This window comes from Ornithodoros turicata, chromosome 1, assembly GCF_037126465.1.
Source record: "Ornithodoros turicata isolate Travis chromosome 1, ASM3712646v1, whole genome shotgun sequence".
Classification (NCBI taxonomy): Eukaryota; Metazoa; Arthropoda; class Arachnida; order Ixodida; family Argasidae; genus Ornithodoros; species Ornithodoros turicata.
The window spans coordinates 233,156,322-233,165,594 of record NC_088201.1 but is presented as its reverse complement, the minus strand read 5'-3'; the positions used below and the strand labels follow the sequence as shown (position 1 = coordinate 233,165,594).

General features: G+C 47.8%; 1 long non-coding RNA gene across 1 annotated transcript; it reads left to right on the top strand.

Moving 5' to 3' along the window:
• Positions 1–2,370: 2,370 nt before the first annotated feature.
• On the top strand, positions 2,371–9,156 carry LOC135379097 (uncharacterized). Its single transcript, XR_010418711.1, has 12 exons — positions 2,371–4,051; positions 4,141–4,573; positions 4,664–4,835; positions 4,925–5,096; positions 5,186–5,618; positions 5,708–5,879; positions 5,969–6,140; positions 6,230–6,662; positions 6,752–6,923; positions 7,013–7,184; positions 7,274–7,445; positions 7,535–9,156. It is a non-coding gene; the product is annotated as an uncharacterized LOC135379097 (long non-coding RNA).
• The last annotated feature ends 117 nt before the right edge of the window (positions 9,157–9,273 follow it).

The window sequence follows — 9,273 nt, the reverse complement described above, 5'->3', positions numbered from 1 at the left end:
TTATTTTTCAGCTTTTTTCCATCGATCACTTCCCTCGAAATATCCCGGTGCGGTCTTGTGGCTAGGATACATGGCTTTCACCCAGGAGGCGCTCGTTGGATTCCCGCATCGGAATTTCGGGTCCCATGGTGTAATGGTCAGCACTCGGAACTCTCAATCCAGCAATCCGACTTCGACTCTCGGTGGGCCCTCTTTCCTTTTATAGAGTTTGCTGTTTCATTGCTTCGCTGCTTTCCTTCCGCGCACTACTCTTATTTATTTATTTTTTCAGCTTTTTTCCATCGATCACTTCCCTCGAAATATCCCCGGTGCGGTCTTGTGGCTAGGATACATGACTTTCACCCAGGAGGCGCTCGTTGGATTCCCGCATCGGAATTTCGGGTCCCATGGTGTAATGGTCAGCACTCGGAACTCTCAATCCAGCAATCCGACTTCGACTCTCGGTGGGCCCTCTTTCCTTTTATAGAGTTTGCTGTTTCATTGCTTCGCTGCTTTCCTTCCGCGCACTACTCTTATTTATTTATTTTTTCAGCTTTTTTCCATCGATCACTTCCCTCGAAATATCCCCGGTGCGGTCTTGTTGCTAGGATACATGGCTTTCACCCAGGAGGCCCTCGTTAGATTCCCGCATCGGAATTTCGGGTCCCATGGTGGAATGGTCAGCACTCGAACTCTGAATCGAGCAATCGGACTTCGACTCTCGGTGAGACCTCTTTCCTTTTATACAGTTTGCTGTTTCATTGCTTCACTGCTTTCCTTCCGCGCACTACTATTATTTATTTATTTTTTAGCTTTTTTCCATCGATCACTTCCCTCGAAATATCTCCGGTGCGGTCTTGTGGCTAGGATACATGGCTTTCACCCAGGAGGCGCTCGCTGGATTCCCTCATCGGAATTTCGGGTCCCATGGTGTAATGATCAGCACTCTGAACTCTGAATCTAGCAATCCGTCTTCGACTCTCGGTGGGCCCTCTTTCCTTTTATACAGTTTTCTGTTTCATTGCTTCAGTGCTTTCCTTCCGCGCACTACTCTTATTTATTTATTTTTTCAGCTTTTTTCCATCGATCCTTGAAATATCTCCGGTGCGGTCTTGTGGCTAGGATACATAGCTTTCATCCAGGAGGCGCTCGTTGGATTCCCTCATCAGAATTTCGGGTCCCATGGTGTAATGATCAGCACTCTGAACTCTGAATCTAGCAATCCGGCTTCGACTCTCGGTGGGCCCTCTTTCCTTTTATAGAGTTTGCTGTTTCATTGCTTCGCTGCTTTCCTTCCGCGCACTACTCTTATTTATTTATTTTTTTAGCTTTTTTCCATCGATCCTTGAAATATCCCCGGTGCGGTCTTGTTGCTACGATACACGGCTTTCACCCAGGAGGCCCTCGTTAGATTCCCGCATCGGAATTTCGGGTCCCATGGTGTAATGGTCAGCACTCAGAACTCTCAATCCAGCAATCCGACTTCGACTCTCGGTGGGCCCTCTTTCCTTTTATAGAGTTTGCTGTTTCATTGCTTCGCTGCTTTCCTTCCGCGCACTACTCTTATTTATTTATTTTTTTAGCTTTTTTCCATCGATCCTTGAAATATCCCCGGTGCGGTCTTGTTGCTACGATACACGGCTTTCACCCAGGAGGCCCTCGTTAGATTCCCGCATCGGAATTTCGGGTCCCATGGTGTAATGGTCAGCACTCAGAACTCTCAATCCAGCAATCCGACTTCGACTCTCGGTGGGCCCTCTTTCCTTTTATAGAGTTTGCTGTTTCATTGCTTCGCTGCTTTCCTTCCGCGCACTACTCTTATTTATTTATTTTTTTAGCTTTTTTCCATCGATCCTTGAAATATCCCCGGTGCGGTCTTGTTGCTACGATACACGGCTTTCACCCAGGAGGCCCTCGTTAGATTCCCGCATCGGAATTTCGGGTCCCATGGTGTAATGGTCAGCACTCAGAACTCTCAATCCAGCAATCCGACTTCGACTCTCGGTGGGCCCTCTTTCCTTTTATAGAGTTTGCTGTTTCATTGCTTCGCTGCTTTCCTTCCGCGCACTACTCTTATTTATTTATTTTTTTAGCTTTTTTCCATCGATCCTTCCTCGAAATATCCCCGGTGCGGTCTTGTTGCTAGGATACACGGCTTTCACCCAGGAGGCCCTCGTTAGATTCCCGCATCGGAATTTCGGGTCCCATGGTGTAATGGTCAGCACTCGGAACTCTCAATCCAGCAATCCGACTTCGACTCTCGGTGGGCCCTCTTTCCTTTTATAGAGTTTGCTGTTTCATTGCTTCGCTGCTTTCCTTCCGCGCACTACTCTTATTTATTTATTTTTTTCAGCTTTTTTCCATCGATCCTTGAAATATCCCCGGTGCGGTCTTGTTGCTAGGATACACGGCTTTCACCCAGGAGGCCCTCGTTAGATTCCCGCATCGGAATTTCGGGTCCCATGGTGTAATGGTCAGCACTCGGAACTCTCAATCCAGCAATCCGACTTCGACTCTCGGTGGGCCCTCTTTCCTTTTATAGAGTTTGCTGTTTCATTGCTTCGCTGCTTTCCTTCCGCGCACTACTCTTATTTATTTATTTATTTATTTTAGTTTTTTTCCATCGATCCTTGAAATATCCCCGGTGCGGTCTTGTTGCTACGATACACGGCTTTCACCCAGGAGGCCCTCGTTAGATTCCCGCATCGGAATTTCGGGTCCCATGGTGTAATGGTCAGCACTCGGAACTCTCAATCCAGCAATCCGACTTCGACTCTCGGTGGGCCCTCTTTCCTTTTATAGAGTTTGCTGTTTCATTGCTTCGCTGCTTTCCTTCCGCGCACTACTCTTATTTATTTATTTTTTTTAGCTTTTTTCCATCGATCCTTGAAATATCCCCGGTGCGGTCTTGTTGCTACGATACACGGCTTTCACCCAGGAGGCCCTCGTTAGATTCCCGCATCGGAATTTCGGGTCCCATGGTGTAATGGTCAGCACTCGGAACTCTCAATCCAGCAATCCGACTTCGACTCTCGGTGGGCCCTCTTTCCTTTTATAGAGTTTGCTGTTTCATTGCTTCGCTGCTTTCCTTCCGCGCACTACTCTTATTTATTTATTTTTTTAGCTTTTTTCCATCGATCCTTGAAATATCCCCGGTGCGGTCTTGTTGCTACGATACACGGCTTTCACCCAGGAGGCCCTCGTTAGATTCCCGCATCGGAATTTCGGGTCCCATGGTGTAATGGTCAGCACTCGGAACTCTCAATCCAGCAATCCGACTTCGACTCTCGGTGGGCCCTCTTTCCTTTTATAGAGTTTGCTGTTTCATTGCTTCGCTGCTTTCCTTCCGCGCACTACTCTTATTTATTTATTTATTTATTTTAGTTTTTTTCCATCGATCCTTGAAATATCCCCGGTGCGGTCTTGTTGCTACGATACACGGCTTTCACCCAGGAGGCCCTCGTTGGATTCCCTCATCAGAATTTCGGGTCCCATGGTGTAATGGTCAGCACTCGGAACTCTCAATCCAGCAATCCGACTTCGACTCTCGGTGGGCCCTCTTTCCTTTTATACAGTTTTCTGTTTCATTGCTTCTCTGCTTTCCTTCCGCGCACTACTCTTATTTATTTATTTTTTCAGCTTTTTTCCATCGATCACTTCCCTCGAAATATCCCCGGTGCGGTCTTGTTGCTAGGATACACGGCTTTCACCCAGGAGGCCCTCGTTAGATTCCCGCATCGGAATTTTGGGTCCCATGGTGTAATGGTCAGCACTCTAAACTCTGAATCGAGCAATCGGACTTCGACTCTCGGTGGGCCCTCTTTCCTTTTATACAGTTTTCTGTTTCATTGCTTCTCTGCTTTCCTTCCGCGCACTACTCTTATTTATTTATTTTCTCAGCTTTTTTCCATCGATCACTTCTCTCGAAATATCTCCGGTGCGGTCTTGTGGCTAGGATACATGGCTTTCACCCAGGAGGCGCTCGTTGGATTCCCGCATCGGAATTTGGCGTCCCATGGTGTAATGGTCAGCACTCTGAACTCTGAATCCAGCAATCCGACTTCGACTCTCGGTGGGTACTCTTTCCTTTTATAGAGTTTTCTGTTTCATTGCTTCAGTGCTTTCCTTCCGCGCACTACTCTTATTTATTTATTTTTTCAGCTTTTTTCCATCGATCACTTCCCTCGAAATATCCCCGGTGCGGTCTTGTGGCTAGGATACATGGCTTTCACCCAGGAGGCGCTCGTTGGATTCCCGCATCGGAATTTCGGGTCCCATGGTGTAATGGTCAGCACTCGGAACTCTCAATCCAGCAATCCGACTTCGACTCTCGGTGGGCCCTCTTTCCTTTTATAGAGTTTGCTGTTTCATTGCTTCGCTGCTTTCCTTCCGCGCACTACTCTTATTTATTTATTTTTTCAGCTTTTTTCCATCGATCACTTCCCTCGAAATATCCCTGGTGCGGTCTTGTTGCTAGGATACACGGCTTTCACCCAGGAGGCCCTCGTTAGATTCCCGCATCGGAATTTCGGGTCCCATGGTGTAATGATCAGCTCTCTGAACTCTGAATCCAGCAATCCGACTTCGACTCTGGGTGGGCCCTCTTTCCTTTTATACAGTTTTCTGTTTCATTGCTTCAGTGCTTTCCTTCCGCGCACTACTCTTATTTATTTTTTTTTTTCAGCTTTTTACCATCGATCACTTCCCTCGAAATATCCCTGGTGCGGTCTTGTTGCTAGGATACACGGCTTTCACCCAGGAGGCCCTCGTTAGATTCCCGCATCGGAATTTCGGGTCCCATGGTGTAATGGTCAGCACTCTGAACTCTGAATCCAGCAATCCGACTTCGACTCTGGGTGGGCCCTCTTTCCTTTTATAGAGTTTGCTGTTTCATTGCTTCGCTGCTTTCCTTCCGCGCACTACTCTTATTTATTTATTTTTTCAGCTTTTTTCCATCGATCACTTCCCTCGAAATATCCCCGGTGCGGTCTTGTTGCTAGGATACACGGCTTTCACCCAGGAGGCCCTCGTTAGATTCCCGCATCGGAATTTCGGGTCCCATGGTGTAATGGTCAGCACTCTGAACTCTGAATCCAGCAATCCGACTTCGACTCACGGTGGGCCCTCTTTCCTTTTATACAGTTTTCTGTTTCATTGCTTCAGTGCTTTCCTTCCGCGCACTACTCTTATTTATTTATTTTTTCAGCTTTTTTCCATCGATCACTTCCCTCGAAATATCCCCGGTGCGGTCTTGTGGCTAGGATACATGGCTTTCACCCAGGAGGCGCTCGTTGGATTCCCTCATAGGAATTTCGGGTCCCATGGTGTAATGGTCAGCACTCGGAACTCTCAATCCAGCAATCCGACTTCGACTCTCGGTGGGCCCTCTTTCCTTTTATACAGTTTTCTGTTTCATTGCTTCTCTGCTTTCCTTCCGCGCACTACTCTTATTTATTTATTTTTTCAGCTTTTTTCCATCGATCACTTCCCTCGAAATATCCCCGGTGCGGTCTTGTTGCTAGGATACAAGGCTTTCACCCAGGAGGCCCCCGTTAGATTCCCGCATCGGAATTTCAGGTCCCATGGTGTAATGGTCAGCACTCGGAACTCTCAATCCAGCAATCCGACTTCGACTCACGGTGGGCCCTCTTTCCTTTTATACAGTTTTCAGTTTCATTGCTTCAGTGCTTTCCTTCCGCGCACTACTCTTATTTATTTATTTTTCAAGCTTTTTTCCATCGATCACTTTCCTCGAAATATCTCCGGTGCGGTCTTGTGGCTAGGATACATGGCTTTCACCCAGGAGGCGCTCGTTGGATTCCCGCATCGGAATTTCGGGTCCCATGGTGTAATGGTCAGCACTCGGAACTTTCAATCAGGCAATCCGACTTCGACTCTCGGTGGGCCCTCTTTCCTTTTATACAGTTTTCTGTTTCATTGCTTCAGTGCTTTCCTTCCGCGCACTACTCTTATTTATTTATTTTTTCAGCTTTTTTCCATCGATCACTTCCCTCGAAATATCCCCGGTGCGGTCTTGTGGCTAGGATACATGGCTTTCACCCAGGAGGCCCTCGTTAGATTCCCGCATCGGAATTTCGGGTCCCATGGTGTAATGGTCAGCACTCTGAACTCTGAATCCAGCAATCCGACTTCGACTCTGGGTGGGCCCTCTTTCCTTTTATAGAGTTTGCTGTTTCATTGCTTCGCTGCTTTCCTTCCGCGCACTACCCTTATTTATTTATTTTTTCAGCTTTTTTCCATCGATCACTTCCCTCGAAATATCCCCGGTGCGGTCTTGTTGCTAGGATACACGGCTTTCACCCAGGAGGCCCTCGTTAGATTCCCGCATCGGAATTTCGGGTCCCATGGTGTAATGGTCAGCTCTCGGAACTGTCAATCCAGCAATCCGACTTCGACTCTCGGTGGGCCCTCTTTCCTTTGATACAGTTTTCTGTTTCATTGCTTCAGTGCTTTCCTTCCGCGCACTACTCTTATTTATTTATTTTTTCAGCTTTTTTCCATCGATCACTTCCCTCGAAATATCCCCGGTGCGGTCTTGTTGCTAGGATACATGGCTTTCACCCAGGAGGCCCTCGTTAGATTCCCGCATCGGAATTTCGGGTCCCATCGTGTAATGGTCAGCACTCTAAACTCTGAATCCAGCAATCGGACTTCGACTCTCGGTGAGACCTCTTATCTTTTATACAGTTTGCTGTTTCATTGCTTCACTGCTTTTCTTCCGCGCACTACTCTTATTTATTTATTTTTTCAGCTTTTTTCCATCGATCACTTCCCTCGAAATATCTCCGGTGCGGTCTTGTGGCTAGGATACATGATTTTCACCCAGGAGGCGCTCGTTAGATTCCCGCATCGGAATTTCAGGTCCCATGGTGTAATGGTCAGCACTCTGAAGTCTGAATCCAGCAATCCGACTTCGACTCTCGGTGAGACCTCTTATCTTTTATACAGTTTGCTGTTTCATTGCTTCACTGCTTTTCTTCCGCGCACTACTCTTATTTATTTATTTTTTCAGCTTTTTTCCATCGATCACTTCCCTCGAAATATCTCCGGTGCGGTCTTGTGGCTAGGATACATGATTTTCACCCAGGAGGCGCTCGTTAGATTCCCGCATCGGAATTTCAGGTCCCATGGTGTAATGGTCAGCACTCTGAAGTCTGAATCCAGCAATCCGACTTCGACTCTCGGTGAGACCTCTTATCTTTTATACAGTTTGCTGTTTCATTGCTTCACTGCTTTCCTTCCTCGCACTACTCTTATTTATTTATTTTTTCAGCTTTTTTTCATCGACCACTTCCCTCGAAATATCTCCGGTGCGGTCTTGTGGCTAGGATACATGGCTTTCTCCCAGGAGGCGCTCGTTGGATTCCCGCATCGGAATTTCGGGTCCCATGGTGTAATGGTCAGCACTCTAAACTCTGAATCCAGCAATCGGACTTCGACTCTCGGTGAGACCTCTTATCTTTTATACAGTTTGCTGTTTCATTGCTTCACTGCTTTTCTTCCGCGCACTACTCTTATTTATTTATTTTTTCAGCTTTTTTTCATCGACCACTTCCCTCGAAATATCTCCGGTGCGGTCTTGTGGCTAGGATACATTGCTTTCTCCCAGGAGGCGCTCGTTGGATTCCCGCATCGGAATTTCGGGTCCCATCGTGTAATGGTCAGCGCTCTGAACTCTGCATCCAGCAGTCCGACTTCGACTCTCGGTGAGACCTCTTGACGTCTTCTGAACGTGGACGTGGCTCCGACTGCTCGCTGCTGCTTCCTGGATTGTGGGCCAGACTGGGTCAGGCATCCCGGTGACTCCTTCCTTGTGGACAGGCAGCCGACGTAGAAGCCGGGGCAGTAGGGTTCGCACTCGGTGTGCTATCTGCCGGACTCCCTCGAAGTTAGGGTGCAGGCCGTCGGCTGCTAGGACTCTCGTCGGGGGTTGTCGATGAAAGCCGTGGTCCAGAAAGTAGAGGTCCGGCGATCGCTTGCACAGGTCTCGCAGTCGCATGTTGAAGCCGTACGCCCGCGGGTTACATTGGAACTCACGGCGCCTGTCGGGATAAGATCGACGGCGGTTGAAGGAGCGGGGTAGAATAAGAGTACATACCACTAGATCGATGTTTCCGCGGGAACGGATGTGGTCCAGAAGATGCACGTAGTGCTGGATGGCCGAGTCGGGGTCGCTGTACGGCATGTCGTTTGTCCCACAGTGCAGGACGACGACGCGCACGCGGGGGGGTAGCTGGTCAACCTCCTCCAAGAAGTCCGAAATGCGGCCTCCGCTCCTGGTCACGGACATCGTTGGGGCAGTTCGGGATCTGGGGTCAAAATGGAAACGTAAGTGTTTAGTTCGCGAGTCACCAAGAATTACAACAACGGGGGCATAAAAAGGGTACTTCCTGATGGGCATCTTGGGTCCGCTTCTGTCAGTGGTCATCGTAGAGGTACAAGTTGAAATAAACGAATGCGGTTGACCACGAAAAATAAAGGTATTCAATAAAGATCAGAAGTGGAGACGGTGCTTCTACAGGACAAGGAATAAAAGGGGAACTTTGTTAAAAACTAAGAGGGAGTATTCGACGTTTCGACAGCAGCGCTGTCTTCAACAGGAATGGGATATTATGGTGACGCAAGACAATTGCAAAGAATGAGAGGGGAATATGTACAAGGGGAGAGGGCAGCACACGTGCTTTGTCAAACAAAGGTAAAGGGTACAATGAATCACAGGCAGTCATGTTCTTCGCCGGAGGGCAATGATTTCATGGGGTGACCAACCGGGGAGTCTGAAAGAGATACAAAAGAGTGTATGTATTTTGAGAGAATTAGGATTTAGGTTGCGAACTGTTGAGAGGACGCCGGGGTCCTCGTTAATCTGGCTTTTAAATTTGTAGATCAGGAACGATTCTCTTCGGTCTCTAAGGCGTTGGGATGGAAAACCCGATTGCAGAACGAAAATGGCTATGTCGTTAATTGAGTGGCCGGGTTTACTAAAATGACGACACACTGGCAGATTAGGTTTCTGTGATACGTTGGACCTGTGGTTGTTGAATCGGATTCTGAAGGATGTAGCTGTTTGACCGATATATTGGGCCTTGCACTCATTACATTGAAGTAGATAAAGGACGTTATAAGAGTTACAGTTAAATAGACCATTAATTTTTCTGCGATAGCTGGAATTTGTGCTTTCTACTCTAGTAGCAGTTTGCATTAATTTACAGATCTGGCATCTGCGTCCGTTGCATGGTTGACAACCGTTGTGTTCCGACGGCTTGTTTAACTTGG